The 18,659-nt window shown below is 35.2% G+C and overlaps 1 protein-coding gene across 1 annotated transcript in view; it reads left to right on the plus strand.

Annotated features, from left to right (window-relative positions):
* The window catches only part of LOC109051137 (leucine-rich repeat and fibronectin type-III domain-containing protein 5-like), a 49,297-nt gene that overhangs the window by 21,276 nt on the left and 9,362 nt on the right, over positions 1 to 18,659 (plus strand). The gene's annotated exons all lie outside the window — the stretch shown is intronic.

Raw genomic sequence — 18,659 nt, forward strand, 5'->3', positions numbered from 1 at the left:
AAGCTGCATGGACAAAATCATCAGCTCTAAAGTGCAGAGTGGATCATTTTTATGCTGTTCTCTAAATCCTTTTATGATGCATTCTTTTTAGTAAGAAATTAGCTAAACATTTAACTGGATCTCTCTAGCAATAGACAGCCAAAAATGAACATGTTGTCTTTATTTTCTCACCTTTGTGTCATTCCCACACGATTACATTTTCATATTTATAAGAGATCTTAGGCAGAATGTTCAAGCAAAGAGAGTGGATTGTCAAAAATTGACAAAAAGCTTATACAGTACCTGCACTGAGAGTAACTGACCAAAATGCAATTATCTTACAACTGTGCAAGTTGATAAGTTTCCTACGAAAGGGAAAAACAATAAATACATAAAAAATAAAAGAATGAACAATAACTTTATCTGTTCACCACACATATAAAATACAGTGCACGATTATTATGGTTAAATAAAACTGAAAAAAGGTGCATGAGAACCCAGACGCGTTTGCGTTAAATAAAGTAAATGTTAAATGAAACTTGCGAAATTACAATTAAGCTGAAATTAAAATGAGTAAAAACTAGATATATTTCACTAAGAGAAATAACAAAAACAAAATTAGTAAAACTAAATAAAAACTATTTTGAAGTATTAAAAAACAATAGTAGTATCTCTGTGATACTAAAACAAAACTGATATAAAGCACTGATCATACTGACTACTTTTTATTATAATTTTCTATTGCATTTTAACCCTTTTGGAGATTTTCTGTGTAAATAATTATTCACTTTTGTTATATAGAAAACAGAATTTCAGCCATTTTGTGTAAAATCTCCATTTTTTGTTCCATAGAAGAAAGAAAATCATAGTTTAACATAAACGATGACAGAACCAGTGCTGGTAATTAAAATAAAGCATAAATAAAATATAAATATCAGACCAACTTAAAAAAAAAAAAAAAAATTAAATGGAAATGAGTCATCTTGAATTAAGTTAAGAGTACTAAAATTACTAAAACTGAAATAAAAATGAATTTAAAGCTATATATAAATAAGAAAATAAAAATGACAAAAGTGCAAAACAAAATTACTAAAACTTACTAAAGTTAAAATAGTATATGAATAATACTAAAATAATTCTGGACAAAACATTTATTTGTGTGTCACCTATTTCTTATTGTTTATGGTATTTCTCTGATATTTCAATAACATATTTTGGATCCAGACTCCAATTCCGATCAAAAGGATGTGCTTGAGGAGCATCTTGAAATTTCAGCTCTTGAGCAATAAAGACAAGCCAATGATTTGCCAAAAGCAACAGTGAGCTTTGCTACAAAACAAATTGATTGTAGATCTCGGCGGTCCCTTCCTCTTGATGCCGAGAAGACTGAGAGGGAGGTGGGGTGCTATTCCGACTGATTGTCCATTAGTCTCTGCATTAATCCTTAAATGCAAAATCAATACCGAGAGGCAAATGAGATCAGAGCCCTGCTGGAGAGAAGGATAGGAAGGAACAGACACTGAAAAAAACACACGCCAGTGCCAGTCATGCTCTGACCAGATATTTGTTCATTTTCTCCCCCATGTTCACTTCTGTCCTCTTCAAAGACAAACAAGGAGCCATCTAAAGATGTCTTTTGAGACAGACATAGAGCCTGCTTGAGAGTCTTTTTATACAGTTGAGAGTATAGCAATAAAAACATTGAGTGTTGAGAGTATAGCACAATAGGATGCTTTGTAGAGTTGTGTGATTTTCAATTGCAGGACAAGTCACTGAGGCGTATCAAGAAGTAATGAGCTCGCAGAAAAACGTTGCTGTTGCTGCATTATGTGCTTATTTACGCTTATTTCTCCAAACTGTGAGTTTGTGTGTGTACTTGTCCGCTGTTTGACAGAGCTGTGGTGTGTCCATCTGTTGTAGGTTTTAATGTCTATTCACGGCTGGTGCGGATAGCCGAAGGGTGTGCATCAAACCACACCAGCTCACACACAGATGGCAGTGATCAACATCACAGAGACATTTAGGGTTAAGCTGTCCTCATACCCGCGAGGAACCATGTGACCCCTGCATTGCAAACACTCATTTGTGAGAAAAGAAGATTTAGGGATCAAATCAAATCAAACAAACAAACAAATGCACGTTGGGAAAAATGTTGGTCTGTTAACATTTAGCCATCCTCATCTGTGTCATACTGTGAAACCAGATCTATCCGGTGTGCACCTGTGTCTATGCATGTGCATATTGGTGAAAAGAACTGCTTCTTTGGAAGCACAGCACTGTGATTTATTTATGCTTAAAGAAATATGAAATCCCACCAACAACCCTTTCAGTTGTGGTTGCTGTTGAGATTTGAATCATTCATTTCTTTATTGTTGGGCATCATGAGCGTTTGGTTTGGTAGCATGTTACCCTGTGGTGTGTCTATATAAGGCTTTTTGTTTGTTTTTTTGAGGTCTGGCACACCTTGAGACATTCTGGGTCCGGATTTGGGTGTGGATTATGATTAGGTTTCTGCTTATTTACATCTCCTGGGGTGAAGGTCAGGAGAAGCAATTAGAGAATCCAGAGCTGCTTGATCTAGCCAAAGCTTTTCACTATTGCCATGAAGTCTGCTCCACATTCTAGCATATCTGGGCCAAGATGTGCCCACTTAAACACGGCTGATTGCTTTAAAATGACCAACTACTGTTTGCTTTGCGAGTTAGGGATGAGTAAATATAAAATCAGTGATACCGCAATAATAGAGCAATGTGCAAAGAAGTTGTATTTCATTCAAATGAAGGTATATCAGTCTAGTGGAAAATGTGTTGACTTTGTGGTCAGAATGAAATAAATCCCATGCATATCATTATGTGATAGTTATTTTCCACTGAAACACATATTATACACTGTGAAATATATAAACTATTGCAGTGTATATGCATTTTTGTCTTGTTTTCCAATATAAAAATCTAAGATATTTTTCAGGATATTGTTTTTTACAATAAGATATTAAGATATCTTATCAATTAAAAATTTTCCCTTGCGCATTGCACTTTTTAAGCATAAAATATTACTTTGTGGAAAAAAACTATATATAGTTGTTATATCTGTGCTAAAATTAATTTTAGCTGCTATCTTATTCACTTACTCACTTATTCACTTATCTATCTATCTATCTATCTATCTATCTATCTATCTATCTATCTATCTATCTATCTATCTATCTATCTATCTATCTAATCTTTTTTTGTGCAATGTAGCAGCATTGTTACTTACATTTATGCATTTGACTGACACTTCTGTCATTCAAGGTATGCATATACTCTTTCAAAAGCAAAAGTTGTGTTTGAGCCAGCCAGCTAACTGAGTTTTGCATAAGCTCTTGGGATTTTTATAACCGTTTGCTATTTTTGTGTGCACTTTGCATCATACAGTCTAAAACTAAGACTGTAAACTTGCTAAAAACTAATCCTTACTAGACCATATTGGTACAGTACTTTTTGTAATATCACATAGCCAGAGGATTCACCATTACTCCAGTCAAGCAGTTACTTTGATATCCCTCTTCAAATAAACTGCTTAAAGCATTGATATCCTGACTCTTAACCTTTTGCATAGGCTTGGACCAAGTTGTAATATTTGCAAATATTTGTGTGGATACTCGTAACAGCATTAGCTCAAATGTCAACGGCGACATAAGATGATTCCCTCATCTTTAACCTCTCCTTTGAGGTGCACAGACAGTTATCCTGTACTCATCCTCCTGTTTTCCACTGGTATTTTCCTGTAATCCCATATAGCTTTGCTTTGCTGAAAGGGTGATGTGAACTTCATGCATGAGGTAATCACCTCACTGGGTGTGTTTTCTTTTTCTTCACTTTAAGACAGAGTAAAGCCAAAGAGAGAGAGCGAGAAAGGGAGAGGACTATTGATCTTCATAAAGCCTAGCTTTCCCAACTGTGAACGCCAGCTCTAAGCTCAGAGATAATATGCTTTCTTCACTTTACATACTTAGAGATGCTTTAATGGCAAGTACATTCGAGTGAAACACCAAGCAAGCACACCCACCCGCAAACATTACAAAAGCAAAGCTTGTTTGGATATAGCAAGACCTAGAAGTGTGTTTCTGACATGCTTTACAATGTTGACATTCAGCTTTTTTCTTTTCTTTTTTGACTTTATTTTATTTATCAATCAAATACAGTGTGGTCCAAACTTCTGAGCTCACTATAGTAAAAATGCTTTTATTTATTTATTTATTTATTTATTTTTAATATATTTTTTTTTTTGTTAGATTTGCAGCATTTTATTTATTTATTTATTGCATAAGAAATTGAAAGAATCTTGAGTTGAAATTAAAATAAATACATAAATAAATAAATAAAAATCACTTTATACAGGTAAAAAAAATGTTACAAATATTTTATTTTAATTAGATTAGCAACCTAGTGCATAATCTGAAATGTGTATTATTAATTTAACATCATTTTTTTTTCATTAAATTCTGAGATTCTCAATGCAATGTCAGTTTTTCATTTCAGAACACTTGCATTTCTACAGGATTTTATCAGATCTGTCAGATGGGATTTTATATTCATTTACTAAGACAGATTAGTTTTGATAAAGACCTTCAAAATATTTCTGACAATAGTGGCGTTTTACATTAAAATCATCTGTTTATTGGCATTGAGCCTGTTTTGGTTCTTAGTGGGGAGTAGATTTTTGTATCTATGATGGAATTGAAATACATCTGCTTGACAGATTTAGCAGAGGTTATGATGACACAAAGCATTTTCAATAGCGAGCGCTCTTAGAGTCATTTATATAACATTAGCAGAAACCCTTACATAAAATCACTGATGTGACACAATCATGAGTACTGATAGATTGAAATTTAAGCCATTGTGCTTTATAACAGTGAACGCTGTCTAGGGCACTCGTGGATTAAAGCTACCAAAAAGTCTTGTCTATAAAAAATAATATATATATATATATAAAAGACCCAAATCTGGATCAATTACTTTGAGTTCTGGGAAAGAGAGATATCCATGCAGCTAAGCCCTGGTCCCATGGATCTGACGGACAGCTCAGGTGGAGAGAATGAAGGCCTCACCCATTAATCGCACACTGAATGGCAGAAAGAGTATTTCAGCCCTGGGCGGTGTGTTGGAAAGCGCACATCACAAACGCTTTTCATCTTATCTACCATTGCTGTTTTGCCTTTGATGATGGTGAGGGCTGCTATATATCTGATTGTACTGCGGATGAGTGCAGAAGATCCAGCAGTTAACTTATTATGGCTATTTTGTCTGTAGTAAAAGTATCTAAATAACACTAATAAGACAAAACGATTAGCATTTATGTAATGAAATGTTAAGATCAATGTCTTTTCCCTTGCTTTTGCTCAGTGTAGGTTGAAAGAGAGAATGCTATCGTCTGTGCAGATATTGTCTGTTCAGATTTCTCATTTTGTTAGATGAATGATACGATGTAATGAGCATTATATTTCTTATATTGTATTTCTTATATTACATTTCTACACCTCAGGTTGAATACACTAAGAAGTGCCTCTTAACAACGTTTTCATTAGTAAATGCTCTTAAATGGTACTGTGATTTAAATCTGTGTATATTAGGCACGTTATAGATTGCAGCAAGACTCTTGTCCAGTTTGCAGCTTCTTTTGGCATAGAACTCACCACTCACATTGTAATAAACTTTTCGAAGATTATTATGTTTTACAAAAAATACAATTTCAGTCATTCCACTTCAAAATTTCACATTTAATTCAATGTGTTATGTGCAGATTCTTTGTGAAATTTACTAGCAGTTTCTCAGTAAAAAAAAAAAAAAAATCTACATCAGATTTTTTCAGGGTAAATTTTAAAGCTACTTATAAAGCAACCAACTAGTTTGTTTTTACATGTTGTTTAAGCTTATAGATATAGTTGTATATAGATATATAGGACTTTGGAGATTTTAAGTTCACACTTTAAAATGTCTGAATTTCATTGGATTAGACATAAAATATCAACGAAGTGGCATTTGCAAGCATATGCTGAAGCTTTTTTAATAATTTCAACATGTTGGTTATCAATAAACATGTTCCACAAAGTTTGATGACCAGAAAGTGTCCAATTATGCTGAAGATTTTTTTGTGATTTAAATGTGTTGGTTTGTTGTTGCTAGGAGGAGGCACAACAGAGAGCATGGTAGAAGGGAGAGGATTTTTTCCACACATACTAATTTATTTGGAATGCCAGAAGAACACATTATCTAAAGATATCATTTTTCAAGCCATGTTATTTTTAATTTGCTTCAGGAAATAAAAGATGACTTGGAACCCTCAACTAGGAGTCATGCAATACCAGATATATCAGAACTTTTTGCAACCCTTCATTTTTTGGCCTCCAGTTCTTTTCAGCGTATGGTGGCTTCCTTATTTCTTTATTTCTAATTTATTTATTTTATTCTTTATTTGCGAATACGCTAATTTGCGCTGCACTTGGTATATTGTGTTAGTCGATATTTTAATGAATAGTTGCATGTCTGTGTTCTTTAATTAGCAGGTTGTTAGTCAATCACCCGCAGAAATGTCCACACCCATCGGCGCTCCTGCGCTAATTTGCACTGTTTAGTAAAACTGGACTTTGGTCTTTATTTTGAACAATAAATGCTTTCATATTTTGAAATAATGTTGTCAAAAGTACCCACCATGATACCAGGTGGTACTAAAATTTTTAAAATGTCCATTTCCTGCCAATATTTGGGCACTGTTGAACAGATTCTTAAATATTGCTGACTGGCCATTGTGTTCACATGGTCAACCGATATGACTGTGATTGGATACAATGATCATCGCATCACGCTTTTCACTAAGCGCTCACACAGAAGCACATGGGAGCATTTGAAAGCAGGTGTCTGTCAGCGGGTCCGGAGTGCTCAAATGTTAGCGGGAAATGGATTGTTTTTAAAATTTCAGTACTGACTGGTATTGTTGGTACTTTCGACAATACTATTTTGAAACCTAACAAATATGCGTATGGGTATGTTATCTACAAAACTTGGAACCACTATCCTGGCAAACTTTGGCAAATCCAGTGGATAGTTTTTTCTCGAAAGTGTTTGTTGTTTTTTGTAAACATGACTTGTAAACATGAAGCCAGCAAATCAGAGGTGAGCTTGAGATTTTGCCATTTATGTGTGCAATATGCATCAGATGGTCAGTGAACAGATTGTGGGCGGTCAGTGAGGCTGAGACTAGTGTCACGGTAATAAGGTGAAGAGGGATTTCAACCTATCACCTTCTGGTTACCAATCTTTTCACACTCATTTCCCAGTGGAGGTGCTACAGATGCTCTGATACAGATCAAAGAGTTCTGGGTCCTCTGCTTCAAAAGCGTTGGGGTTGTGGTGGCAGTCCAGCATAAGTATCTGGAGGCCTTTCTCTCTGTCCACACTCGCCGGCTTGATACTGGCTTTCTCCATTGGTTGTGATCAGCGTCCAAGGTGGGCGGAAGCCCAGCGGGGGTGAAGGATCTTCTAACGAGCTGTGAGAGGCAGGCTACAGGGGGCCGCGAGAAGCCAAAGAGTTACTAGAAAAGGGCTCGGGTTGGTGTGTGTTTGTGTGTGTGTGCGGATGCGCTGGGTCAAACACTGACAGCCAGACAGAACAGAACAGCTCCCGCTGAGCATCAGTCATCAGACACATGAACCCACACAGAGACCTTATTAACATATGCCAGCATGCACATGCACATGCTTGTCGTCATGTCAATATGAGTCTCAGGTTGCTTGGCAATACAGCGTTGGCTCAAGACTTGTTTGCTTCTAAGTGGTGTGGTTAGGTGCGTTTTCCAATTTAAAACAACTGCTCTGAGGTCGCTATTGCAAAGCTTTGAAAATTTAGTGGCTATCTCCAATATGTTTAATTGAGGTATCAACTACACTCTTAAAAATAAATGTTTGCATTGGCATCTGTGGTTCCATGAACCTTTAACATCCATACACATACAAAAAAGGTTCTTTATTGGCATTGATGGTTCTAAAAACCTTGAACATCCATGGAAACTTTCAAATGCAGAAAAGGTTCTTTATAGGGGAAAAAGGTTCTTTTTTTTTATGTTTTTCAAAATGGTTCATTTGGGGAACCAAAAATGGTTCTTCTATGGCATCATTGCAAAAACATCCTTTTGGAGCTTTTATTTTTTAAAAGTGTAAAACCTTTCCATTCCACAAAAGGTTCTTATTGGAGGTAAGAGGTTCATTAGATTATAACCTGTTCTTAGAACATTTAAAATTGCTCTAAGAAAAAATTGTTCATTTAAGAACTAAAAGGTTTTTTGAGGATTGAATCTATCCATCGCAAGAAAGGTTCTTTCAAGAACTGTTCACTGAAAAGTTCTTTTTGGTTCTTCTATTGCAACACTACGAAAACGTTTTGGAACTAACGGTGCAAAATTCCCTAGGAATTATAATTATTGTTGACAAACAGTAAGAGTACAAAACAATAAAACTAAAGGGGAAATTAGTTAAGAAATATTTGAGTTCTAATCTTTTTTTACTTTTTATTTTTTAAATTTTAGATAGTAGACTTTGACATCTTGGTTGATCTTAAAAGTTTTAGACACTGTTGAGATCTCTTCCAAGAACTCTGGAGGAGACACATCACAAGTAATCCAATATTTCTCATTGGTTGGTCTGTACAGCTTTATAACTATTCACATTTTATGATACTAGAACAGTTATAGAGCCAGATACTATAACTATTCAAGCCATGTTTGAAGATGTTTTTGTTAGCTGATATATGCACACCTGTGACTGCACATCAAATGAATCCCATATTTCTCATTGGTTGGTCCTTACAGCTTCATGACTATTCCCATTTTACAATAATATAACAGAAAATCATTTTATTATAGTTCTGGCTCTGAATTTTGATTGGATCAGCTATGTTTGAAGCTGTTTTCATAAGCTGATATATGCATACCTGTGACCGCACTTAAGTTGAATTTAGTAGAAATTAGCCATGTTGGTATTTTGCTCAACAACCATAAACATCCTATAGTATGGATAATGAACTATATAATTATTTCACAGGAATGTAGAATTAGGAGCAGTATTTCTCATCTGTGAGTCACTGGTGCGTTGTTTTCATATCTGTAGTCTTTCATTTGTTTCTTATAATAGAAAAATAGATTACTTGAGATTGTTATTTTTAATAGAATATTTAAATCATTAGTGGTGGCCATCATTATAAAGTAGTGTTTTATGAAAATTAAGAGTTTTTTGGTATTAACAGTACCCCCTTACTATGGTAAAACCACATTAATGCTTCACTTTAATGCTACTTATAATAAACTGGTGGCATTAAAAGGTTCAGTGGGCATAGATGCATCTGCTCATGCTCAGACGCCAAGCATTTCACAGAGCCCAAAAGAGAAATGAGATTCCCCTGATAGGATCTGTCCTGTGTCACAAGCTTCATGTGCTTTATTAAAATTCATCCCATCGTATGCAATGCCGAATTCATTTTCTCTTCCAATTAAGTGACCTGCATGCCAGCTCTCTTTCTGTCGAGCTGTTGTTCCCGTCTCTGACACACACACACAGTCACACAGTCTTTTCCTTCTCAGGGTTTGATCAGTGCTGAACAATAGGTTATCTTGCCAGAGCACAGATTTCTCATGATTGCTGCACTCTGCTCCTCTAAAGCGGAACTCCAGAAAATTGGGGAAAGTTGGCAGAGCAGGAAGAGGTGTAAAATATTGCTTTATTTTGACATTTTTTCATACAATGGCAGAAGAGACAAAAAAGGGAAGTTATAAAAGTGGGGCACCTGCTAAATCACTCAGAGAAACATTTGTTACTTAGAGGTTGCGCTTTGTAACTCATTAGACTTAATTAAGTTCCCAGTTGTTGTTTGTTTTTTTTTTTCTCAGATGTTTCTGCTGTAACTCTTAGAAGGGGCAAAAATAGACACAAATAAGACAAATGTTGACCTGTTGATATTGTAGCACAGAAAGGTTGGTTTTGAGAGAATTTGGGAGAAGTTTATAATGGCTTTGAGTACTGTAAATATGAGCACAGTTTATGAAATGATTGAGATTTTGTAGAGATTAATCTGGTCTTTTGCTTAGAATAAATATCTAAACTTTAAAAAAAAAACTTTTTAATAGCTATATGATTTGTTCCAGATTACAAATTAGTGAAAGTTTATTTCACAGAAATCCTATGGAAGCCCATTTCCACAATGACAAAAAAAGAAAGAAAAATTTTTATCTCGCAATTCTGCCTCTTTTTTTTTTCTCGAAGTTCAGAGAAAAATGGGTCCAAATTGCTAGATATAAACAGAACTGTGATATATAAACTGATAAAACTTTGTTTCTCAGAAATCTGTTTATTTCTGACAATCTTGACGGTTATCTCAGAATTACAAGGAAAAAACTGTGAGAAAAAAAGTAGAAATTATCTTTCTCTCTCTCTCTCTCTCTCTCTCTCTCTCTCTCTCTCTCTCTCTCTGAGGCAGAAAAAGGCTTCCATAACTTCTGGAATGAAAAATGAAGATATTAAAAACTTTCAGTATTACAATCATTCGTGATTTGTGTGGGATTGTACAGATCTTTTTTGAAACTCTTGTGGAGACGTAAGATTACTGAGGTCTTTTTTCTCAGTAGAAGAATCTGACAAGCAGGATACTCCAAATTTTTCATGTAATCTTATTGCTATCTAGGAGAAACTGTTGAGAAAATAGAGAAATTGTTTATGATTTCTCTTTCCTATGTGATTATGGAAATACATTCCGACTTCATAGTTTAGAGAGATTATAGGGTCTTTATGTCAAAGAATAGATCTGAATTGTAGCAGATATCAGCTAAATCCTTCATTTGATGTCTAGAAGAACTGTGGGGGAGGAAGCAAAAAGTTAGGGAAGGCAATAGATGAGCTGAGGGGAAAAGGCTAGACAGAAGGAAATTATAGGAAAGGATGGAGGGAATGCAGTAAGGAGAGATGTTTAGTATGGATTCTGTCTTATTGTGTTTCTGTGCGTGTGTGTCAGTGGGAGTGATGCTGAGGCTGGTCATTGCTCCAGGCAACTACTGCGGATGTATTGATGTTTCTTTTTTTCCCTTTCTGTATTTCAATCCATCTCTCTTAGTCTGTACCCTTCTCTCTTTTATGGAGATTTTAGCACTCTGTTTTGCCATTAGGTGCTGATTAATCTTGAATAAGCAGCCTGAAAAATGCTGCTGCCATCACTTAGCGTGAGGGAAAAATGCAGTCTGGATCTACATCCTCCAGAACAAGTACAGCCTCCACTCCAGCCATTGGAGGAAAAGTCTCCACATTTTTCTTCAAAAACATCTTTAGGCTGACATCTGCAGTGCATCACTGTTCGTAGTGCAAATGGGCCAGAAATGGGATTTCACATTGTGCCACATTTTGGTTAGTGGTGTTGGGAATACAGTAAATGTGCAAATGGCTCTTATTCTTGGCCTGTGCAAACGCAGGTGAACCTGTAAATATAAAATGTAGCTAGACTTTAACCTAAAGAAATGGGAGGTGAGCAATCACAACATTTTAGGCAAAAGTGGGAGAATGTGTATGGAAATGAGTAATGCCTGTTTTGTATAATTTCATTTTATACAAACAAGTTTTTAGTTCACTTAAACAATGTAAATCCTCAAGTTGTTCCAAACCTGTATGAATTTCCAACCAAACAGTTGCTGTTACCTACTGACTTCCATGTAATGAGAAAAACACAATGGAAGCAAATGGAGACCAGCAACTGTTGTTACCCACAAAATATATTATTTTATGATCCACAGAAGAAAGAAGCTCAGTAACACTTTATTTTAAGGAGTCCTTGTTACACATGTTGCATGTACTTACTTTTTTAATAACAATAACCTATGCATAGTTACATGCAAGTAACCCTAATCCAAACCCTAATTCTAACCCTAACTATATAGTGAGTACATGTAGTTAATTAATATTACTCAGTACTTAAGTGTACAATTACAACAAGGACACCTTAAAATAAAGTGTAACCAGAAGCTCATACAGATTTGGAATAACTTGAGGGTGAGTAAATGATGACAGAAATTTCGTTTTTAGGTGAACTAACACCTTTAAATGGATTTTACTGTGTTTTGAAAAACCAGTTTAGATTATTGCATATATATTGTAAGAATTTGATATCATCCATTAGTCCATCTGTAATCATTTTGGAATTATGGATTCAACCAAGGAGGTACATCATACTTTTATGCAGATATTAAAGGCCTACTTAATCAGGGGAAAAAAAGACACTGACAAAATGTTCTTTATTATAAATAAATCTTTGTGATTCGTAGTGGATACATTTTGCAAGACTACTTGGCTACTTTTGAATGGCTGTCAATGGAGAAAATACTTCTTGACTGCAGTTATGTCATCTACCAGCAGGGTTAAATGGTTAAAACCTGACCCCCTCATAGCACCAAATGTCAATCTGGTTAGAGTTTTGCAGAATAAGTTCTACATCTTTCTCTCACGGAGCCCCGCACATGACATGCAAGAAAAAATAAATAAATTGTGCACATGATTTACTAATTTGTTCCCTCTATGTACTAAAACGTGCACACTATTACTATTTTGTTCCCTCGATTTGCTAAATCGTGTGCACAATTTATAAATCGAGGGAACAAAATAGTAAATCGTGCACACGATTTAGCCTACTATTTTTTCCTTTTTTCCTGTCTCTCTTTTTTCCTTATCCTGCTCTGTGTTGATATGTCTCAAATATTTATGATAATACTTTCAGTGAGGAAAACATCTCCTTTTGGGGCGTTTAAAAATGCATGTATGCATGTGTGTGCAAAATATGACCAATGTAAATTATGGAGCAGCTTTTATGTTTTATCATATGCATGATACATGATAATCATGGAATTCTGTCTCTCTCAGGTCAACACACAGTTGTTACAAACACAAAACACATACATGCTTCCTGCATCCAGAAGATTGTTTCTCTAATGGGATGTTTTGATGGATAGATAGGTAGAAAAAGGTCAGAATTTTTAATAAAATGTCACAATTACTTTTTACTGTATGTTAAAACATTATAAGAAATACCACTTTGCAATATCAAGCAGCATAAGAGTTTTTGTATACCTAAAAATAGTTGAAAGGCAATCACACGTTATAAATGGATTAAATACATTTTGTTCATTAGTATTGCTCACTCCTTGATCATAAAATGAGATAATATTGATCTAATATGATCATTAGAACATCATTGTTTGTAATGTTTCCCATCTCAGGACTGAGGCGGATTCACACCCCTGCATAAAGAACCACAGAGGAGCTGCATGGCGTACGTGTTATGGTTTAACCAAGCACCTCACTTCATTAAGGGCTGTGGTGGGGTGAAACATCCATACTCTCTCAGACATGCTTGATTAGCGAGTGTTTGTCTTGGGGCTTCTCTTCACAGTGAAGTGCATGGCAAATGCTTCCTTTCAAAGTGACTGACAGCACTCTTCAGCTTCCTCATTACAGTAGCTATCATTATGCTTTTCATGAGTGTTTGTTGTGCATACATCATCTACTAGATATTCAGTGTGGTCACTTGTCATTTAGAATAATACAAAGTGACTTTTTGTTTGATATATTTAAACAACTAGTGAGGATTTTAATTGGTTCAGTGATATTTTACATCAGTATGTTTTTGGTTCTGAAGATTGAATTTTGGGAGGGATTGCTGATGTTATTTCATTAGATTAGAAGATTAGAAGATTATGTAAGATACCGGATCCCATGCATGGTTTATTTAGCCAAACAAGTGCAGATTAATATACATCTTCAAACAATGTTCAGGCTTACAGTTCTATATTCTTAGAATTCTATATTGTTAGCCCTTAAATTCTTGTAAACAATAGACAGTAGATTTGCAGTTTGATTTTTGTGTAAACGTGTCTTAACATTTAGCATTCTGATAGAATGAGTCAAGAAAGACGTGCATCACATCTGATATTACCACTGATTCATCCATTACACTGGTGCATTGTGGGATGTAGTATTCCACACAGTTGCAAATTTAATGGGTCACCTGGGTATTCTATGCATACAGAAAATGTGCGTACTGTGCACAGTATGCATATTGCAGCAGTATGCATCATGGTAATATTCTGTTTATAAGCCTGAAGTTAATTCCAAAATAAAAGTCATCAGTATATACAAGATGTGAAACCATGTTTGCATCCAAAATCACATAATATCCAAGTAGGTACAGTACTTCCTTTGAGTCAGTAATTGGTTTGTGGCCATAACAATTTATGTTCTATATAGTATGACTGTGTGAAGTACGAATGTAATCCAGATGTACTACATCCGTCATAGTGTCAGTCTGCTACGATGTAGCAGATTCAGCTGCATCACTTCACTGCCATTTACAAATCCTGTTCTGTAGCCTCATAGAAGAGTAAAGTATCCATCAGATGCGCACTTGAGAATCTGATTGGAAATAGTAGGTAATCCAGGTACTTTTCACCTACTGTTTTATGAAGACTGTAGCTGTGTCCCAAATGATACACTATACAGTATGTGCTTATTGGAATCATAAATGGAATTTTCAATGTGAACACACTACACTATTTATACTATAGAACAGCATAGAATAGTGCATAAGTACATGACTTGGGACATACCTTCAGACATATTATTATTTTTATATACTGCTTCTCGCCTACTATTTAGTAGGCAAGTATGAGATTTTGGATACCACCGATGACTGTAAATGCTGCTAAAGGTTTTACTGATTCAACAATTGAAAATAATGCTTGTGTGGTGAGGTAAATTGTTTTTGAGAGTTGTGAGTTGATTTGGGTGGTCCTAAAAGACAAATTGGACAAGTGTGATTGGTAAAGTATGTAAAAAGTTTTTAAATTGAAAGCATTTTAGGTGAAAGTTGTGAAGCGTTCATCAGAACGTCTAAAATAAAAATGCTGAAGTCATGAATTCAAACTGGATTGGAAGAAGAACAAAGTAAAACAATTTTTTTTTTCTTTTTTTTTAGACTGATATTTTGTCAAAAACATTTCTTTCTTTTTTTAATATTTTTATCACTTAGATGCCCTTAATGAAGCATGAAATATGCAGAATAATTAGGCCTATTGTTCAGTAGTTTGTCTCTATTAAAGTTTGTAAAATAATTGAAAAATGCAAATGTGGTAATTCTCAAATCTGCATTCATAAATGATAAAGAAGGGTGATGAAAGAGAAGATTTCTGGGTGTTGTAAGCTTGGACCATAAATTAACACATTTTAGTTAGTCTGTGGTGTTCTTTGTGAATATTTGTCACAACTTAACAGGTTTAATCAACATCCATGATGAGGTTGTCGTTGTCACAGGTAATGCCAGAAAAAATGGGTGGAATTGTCACCTTCAGTGATGTAAACAGCGGGTTGGATACTTGCTGATAACTACTAGGAATTGTCTGATCAAGCAGCTTTACAACTTGCTTTAGATTCCTGTACAGTGTAGATTTTAGACCATATAGATAACACGAATGGGATTGTGTCCTATTACTACATAAAGCAGACTAAGTAGTTGTTTTTCTACACTGATCCTTGCATAACCATGTGGCTTGAACACATTATTCAGTTCATCTTGAGGCAAAACATAATACACATCTGCCGAGGCCTCTTATGCTTTACTGCTCTGGTGAAGAGTCAGGGCTCGTGAATCAGATCCACTGGCATGAATCATAAACACTACATACTATTCCCTGTTGTTCATATGCACAACACATCAGTTTCCATTACAGCATCATATTTCTCTCTCTCTCTTGCTCTTTCCTTTTTCCTGCCCTTTCTCTCTTGCTGACTTAAATGTCGTTGCTTCATCCTGTCCGCAGGGTGGAATGAAAATCAATAGTGAAGACTTGCAGTGTGGGAAAGAACACAATCTTTGCATTTGCTGTGTGACTGGGCAGCAGCATCGGGTCTGTGGTACTCTTGTGAGTTTCACTGTGTGCTGAAGATAGTTTCACTGTATAAGTCTTTCACGTGAGAGCGAGGGAGTATTTTATCATGTCCAGCCATGTTCAAAAGTCATCTTTCCATCATCTTTTACACTCAAAGGAATGCCCCAAAATAAACACACTCTCATGTTGTTTCAAACCTGTATTAATGTTTATATACATTTTTATTTATTACAAAAGTGATATATATATATATATATATATATATATATATATATATAAATGTCGCCTTGGCAGCTAACTCATAAAATAGGTTGAAGTACTGAAATTACTCAGACTGAATTAAGTCTGAAATAAATAAATTATAGCTAAATAGAAATATAAATATCCAATATACACACAATTATATGAACTAAGGCAGTTACTAATAGTTAAACAAAAATTTAAATGAGAATTGAAAATAAAAAAATAACAGCCTATTCAAAATATTAATGAATACTTTAACAGTATATAATAAATACTGTAATAGTATAATAATATAATTCTGAAAACTCCCAAAAATGACTACAAAGCACCATAAATGTATCATAAATGAAGGTAAAATGTTATGTGCATGAAAGAGACAAGCTAATTGTTTATGATAAATAAATCTTCCCTTTCATCACATTTCTTCCCTTTCATAAATTTTGTGTCTTGGTTGAATACCAGGCACAAAAACCAATGATGTTTGGCCTTTTTGATATCAAGCCTGGTATGGTGTCTATTGTGACGGAAGGGAAAATTTCCAAAGCTTTCGTATGACTTTGAGGCTTTGAATGTAGCGCATGATTCATATGGACTTCTTTAACTGTAATTTTATTATGCTTTTTTTGTCAGTTTCGATCTGTAACAGCCCTTCATAGCTATTCAGTTTCATTGTATGGAATGACATGATGGTAAATAAACAATAACAAATGATCATATTTAAGATATACTATCCTATCCAGAAAGATGACATAATCAATCAATGATCGTGCTGCTTTGGGTAATTTCAGGTCTAATGCTCAGACCATCTCCTCATGATTTCATAGTCTGATGTCAGCTTCTCTTACCATTTAATGATGGCTGATTTTAATGCAGTACTCTCTATGAGTGCAGAGTTGTTAGACCCTGTATTGTGTCATTACATACTCAACTCAGCATAATTATATAATTAAATATAATACAGTTGCCCCCACTGGTTCAGGGTCTTGCAAAAGCATTCCCTGTTCACACACACGGTCATTATGAAACCGCTCTTCTGTGCACCCACACAGTTCTAATGGAGAGTGAAGGACTCTACAGTAGGAAAGAATGCGTCACACCTTTGAGAGAAGTGTGAGAAAGTGAGACAAGGAAGATGTTGTGTTAAAAACCCTTGAAATAGAAGATGAAAAGAGCATATTGGGTTTAGAATGAATTAATGTTGTTTTTAATTTGCCGCTAATAAAGTGAAGTGTTAAAATAGTTCCTGTAGTCTGCATGACGTTTGTTAGCCATGTGTTTTGCCTGAAATAAACCCACACTCCTTTAGTGACTGCATCGATCTATTTTGAGCGGCGTTGCCATGAGCACTTATTATAAGCTACTTTGGGCCTGTGTTTTTTTTTTTTTTTTTTATATAAAGTTGCTTATAAATATGGGCAAGTGGTTGCATTTTTGCACATTGCTCTTTGTATTGTAATATACATTCATGAAAAACAAGTAAATATGATTGTATATAAATATGATAAATATTTGCAATACATTAAATACATTTCTTTTACATTTATAGCACAGTAATGAGGCAGCAACATATGATAGATAAGACAGAACAAGAAAGGCTATTAACGATCTTTCATTGCGCAAAAGTATTATAACATGAAAGGCTCCAATACAGAGGGGCACAAAGCACTTATGTGCATCCCGTGCACAGAATGATGAGCTTGAAACAACACGGCGTCACAGCGCGCAGCACTCCGCATAGAAAAGTTCAAAGCACAAAGGGAAGAGACATTGATGGCTGTGTATTGTATTATATCTGTGCGATAGTTTATTGAGTCTTTTCTTTAAACAGTTTTAAATTTCCGTTACTGTGCGCGTGAAGAACAATTCATAGTGCTCTTTACTCCAGTGTAGTGATCTAACAGACACCCGGTAGAAAGTAACATGATTTAGAATTAGCACTAAACTCCAGCAAGATAAATTCCTTTTATGCCAAACCACTGATGTTTATAGAAGTATAATAATAGGAGCATTGTATCATCCTAGAGAGAGTTTCATCGTCTTGACTGTCGTAACTGAATGCGACACGCAGTTTGAATGCTGAATGGAGGATGACTGACAGCCGCAGCGGAGAGAAGAGTTTAAGTGAACTTGAATTTAATGACTTAAATATTCATCTGTAGCTCACATTAAACTATGGAACCTTTTGTGGGGCTTAACAATAACACAATAGTATATGCACAATATCGGATTTGTTTCGGTCTCGTCTGACCGATACCCCGATCCAGCAGAAAAATGCCAGTATCGGAGCAATACCGATACTGAATATCGGATCGGCGCACCCCACTAACCACTAATCACAGCTGTCAAATCTCCCCATCTGCAGTTAAAACTGCACTTTATATCAATGATTTGCAAACTGGGGTCTGCAGACCCTCAAGGAGCTGCAAGTGATGCTAGGTGGTCTGTGAAATTAATGTATATTTTTAAAGCAATTAGAAGAAAGCAAATT

Source organism: Cyprinus carpio, chromosome B17, assembly GCF_018340385.1.
Source record: "Cyprinus carpio isolate SPL01 chromosome B17, ASM1834038v1, whole genome shotgun sequence".
NCBI lineage: Eukaryota > Metazoa > Chordata > Actinopteri > Cypriniformes > Cyprinidae > Cyprinus > Cyprinus carpio.